Consider the following 3,932-nt stretch of genomic DNA (forward strand, 5'->3'; position numbering starts at 1 on the left):
AAGAGGGAGTTTCTCCCTCTCGGAGTCTTTGTCCGTGAGCCACGTGGATGTGTACGGACGTCTGTGCGCCGCGAAGAGGTCGAGAGGGAACGAACTGGGTGGAAAAGGAAGACGGGGACAGGCGGCTGAGGGGTGCGGGTGCGCGGGGGCAGGGGGAGGGAAATGGCGATGTGGACGAAGACGAGGATGAGGACGAGGACGAAGAGAGGGCGAGGGCCGCCTTGCTTCGATCCGAGAAAGAGACACGGATAGAGGAGTCGGAGTGAGTCCTGGCTTCGATCCCACAAGGAGGTAGACACTCGGTAGCACTTAAACTCTCCTCCCTCTGCTTGCCTCCGCTCTTTTCCCTCCACCCTGCAATCTGCCTTCCACTACCCTCTCTCTACTACTTTATCCGTTCCATCCCTCTTGGTCGCGTCGCTATCTCCTCCTGCTGCTCGCTGCACGCCTTTCTCTCTCTCTCTCTCTCTCTCTCTCTCTCGCGCACTCTGTCTCTACGTATCTTCCTTTCCTTAATTTTCCACCCTCTCTGCCTATTCTTCCTTCGAGTTCGCGGGACTCGAGGCAGCGATGGCGAACGCTCGTACGAACGCGTAAGAGAAGTCCGTACGACGGAGGAGAGACTAGGAAGGCTGGAAATAAATACGGCGAAACGAGTCCGGCTAATTCGTTTATTCCGGCTGTAAGCCTGTTATATTTGAAATGACGTCATTCGGTGGTGGTACGCGAGAACGTTTCGCGTGGATTTTAGAAGCGGCGGGAATAGCAGCGACGCGATTAAAGCGTTCGTTACGGTTAATCGCGTGGGCCGTTTATTTTTATAAGTCAAGGTTACCGTAACACCTGTACGCGCCTCCAGCCATGGGAATCGAGAGCAGTTTGGGGTTGACATTTTACTCGCGCTCCTATAACCGGAGGGCTCGTACGGCGCGTCGTTAAAAACGAGCTAATTGGTTTCATCAAAGCGCTCTTCGTGTCGCCGGGGAAACGAGCGCCGTGCCGTTGAGTGTCGGTTGATTTTTCGTCCCGGTATACCGGTAATCTTCGTTGAAACGTCTTTATAAAATCGCGAGCGTGAGCGCGCGAGCGCGAGCAGGAACGCGCGCGGCCGCGCGCCAGAGCTCGCCTCTGCTAAAGCGTCAAACGTCCTTTCGTTCTCTCGCGCTATTTACCCGCATATTCCGTAAAGCCAATTCAGCTTAATCGAATTTCAAATTACGCGGTTCCCGCCGGTATTTTTCTTCCGAAGCCCGGCACACGAACTTCGGAGCACACTTTCCGCCATCGACGCCCCTACCCAGCCGCCCTCTTTCTCTGCTCGTCTATCGAGACCGATCCCCTTTTTGTTTTCCGCCTTTTTCCCTTCCTCCTTTTTTCCTTTAATCTTTCTCGCCTCGACGTTCCTCTAACTAACGACGGAGAAAGAAGCGAGGCGCGAGGGCAAGCGTGGGTTAAAACCCTTTAGTCTAGACCACAGGATCGGTCGGCTGGCTGCCGGGGAGTTTTCTATTCGGCACCACTTAACGGCAAAGCCCGAGTAAAGAACTTCTCGCCGTGAGCTCTCCGCGAGAAGCAGCTTGGTCTTATCGGCTATGAAGGATAAAAAAAAAAAAAAAAAAAGGAGAAAGAAGGGAAAAAGAGAGACAAAGGAAGCAGGAACAGAGGGAAGAACGTCAACCCCTGCGCGACGACCGAGAAACCGAGGAACGGTCCCTCGAATTTCGTCGCGTAACAGCATCGGTAGCCGTTTCCTCGACGTAGGGTAACCGAGAAAGGGAGAGAGAAAGAGAGAGAGAGAGAGAGAGAGAGAGGTGGATCGGTTAGGGTACCAGACGCGCATATACGAATACGGTAAACAAAAATGGTAATAGGTAGAGATAAATTAGTTTGCCGGTAGCCACGGCGGCCACTCGGTGGAACGATGGCGTCGCGGCGAACCAAGGGGGGCGACGGAAAAGACGGAGAAGCGGAATAAGAGGAATAAAAGGAAGGGGATCTTGAAAGTGGTCTCTCCCTCCGCCTCTTCCCCTTAGCTGGCAATGACAGATACAAATAAACGATCCAGCGGTTTCGCGCAAGCGCCTTTCCAGAATCTAGCTTCTACCGTTCTCTCCACCACCACCGTCGCCACCACTACCGACACGGCTACCACCCCCTCTTCGTTCTGCCACCCTGGCGGAAGCGGAGGTAGGCAACGGGTACCCCGACACATCCACCACCACCTTGGGTGGAGCCTCGTAACTGACGTCATCAGACGTACAGACAAACGGCACAGACGTAGAAACCAATGCGCGAAAGGCCAGGTGGCTTACGTCTGCGTACAAATAACCCGGTACTTTGGCCACCCCTGAGCGGACCCGCTTGGAGAACCGCCCCTATACCCACGATTCTCCCGTCTCCTAGGCGCCCCGACCTCGACTTGGGTCCCGCCTGACTGCCTTCGCTGCCATTGCTTGCCATTTCCGTTTGCAAAATCCGACCAAGGAGCTTCGACCCTCGAGCCAAGGGGTCGAGGATCCATCGAGAGCTACTTAGGCATTCGGCGGTGTCGATGCCTCCGAGCCAACTCGATGGCCTTTGGGGTACCAGGGCTCTTTTTGGCTCTTCGTTTTATAAAAGCGCTTCAAAGGCACCGATTATTCGTCCCGTTTAATCTCCGCTCGTCATCGGCTCGATTTACCGTGCACGACATTACGCTACACAGCCGACGAGATTTTTCGTTTAGTCCCCCTACGTTCGAACCTCGAGTCGAACGTACGCAGATCGTTCCTTGCTTTCCCCGAAGAGAAGAAACGCCAGCGAAATCTCCTCTCGCGCCGCGCCGCGATTCGAGTCATCGAGCATGCAGGGGTACGTGGACGGTGGGACGCGTGGAAGACCAAGGTCGCGTAATCTCGGCGAGAAAAATTCGCGAAGACGAAGTCTTTGCTCGCGTTTCTGCGGGACGAGAGCGTCGCGGAATTTGCGCTTCCGTCGTGACAGGTTTCGGAAAGTGAATTCTTAACTCGTTCTACCGGTATCCTCGAACTCACCGAGTTCCTCGACTCTCTCGGCACTTGTGCAGAACTGGTAGCACCGATAGCAGGAACACGCGAGTAGTAGTCGTTGGGGAAGTTGTATCGAGACCTAGTGGCAGAACCGCAGCAGGGTGGACGGCTAGAGGAGGCAGAGGCGGTGGAAGCGGCAGAGGAGGAGGCGGAGGTGGTGTAGGAGGTAGAGTAGCGAGACCGAGGGCAAGAGCGCGAGGGAGGTACGATCGGTAGGTAACACCGTGGCGATGCTTGCGGGGAGAGAGAGAATAGAGGGAATACAGCAGATAGAGGTAGCTTGGAGTCGAGTGCCCGGGGCTGAATCGACCCGGCTACATACAGCACACCCCAAGCCAGTCCCTCTCTTACTCGTGCATTCGCTCGCTCACTCCCCCTACCCTACGTTCTTCCTCTACCGTCTCTTCGACTCACCCTCCTGCCCACCTGCCGACACCCACCCGCGCTACCCCTTTCCACTCATTCCCTTTCTAACCGTCGTCTCTTCCCTTTGCTTCTCTTCTCTTCTCTTCTCTTCTCTTCTCTTCCCTACTCTTCTCTGCTCTGCTCTTCCCTTCTCTGCTCGACTCGTAGTTCGCCCAGTTCTGTTTCCTTACCCAGCGAGGATTTCAGATACCGGTCGGGTCGTTGCGCTGTTTCTCTTTCGGTTCACCCCTAGTACGATATTTCTCTTCGCGTTCGTCGTCGGTCCGACTTCTTCCTGGCCCCTTTCCATCGACCACGCTGTCCCATCCATGGTCTTTTCGCCTCCTGTATCGCGTAGCAGAGCCTGTCGACGATGTCGGAGCACCAATGGCAATTGCGACTAGCGTCTAGAAGAGGAGGAAACTCGTTGGAAGAAAGAGGTCGTCGACTGGATAGGTAGTCGGCGGACGATGGACCGAG

This window comes from Eufriesea mexicana, unplaced genomic scaffold, assembly GCF_001483705.2.
Source record: "Eufriesea mexicana isolate 0111107269 unplaced genomic scaffold, ASM148370v2 scaffold474474835, whole genome shotgun sequence".
Classification (NCBI taxonomy): domain Eukaryota; kingdom Metazoa; phylum Arthropoda; class Insecta; order Hymenoptera; family Apidae; genus Eufriesea; species Eufriesea mexicana.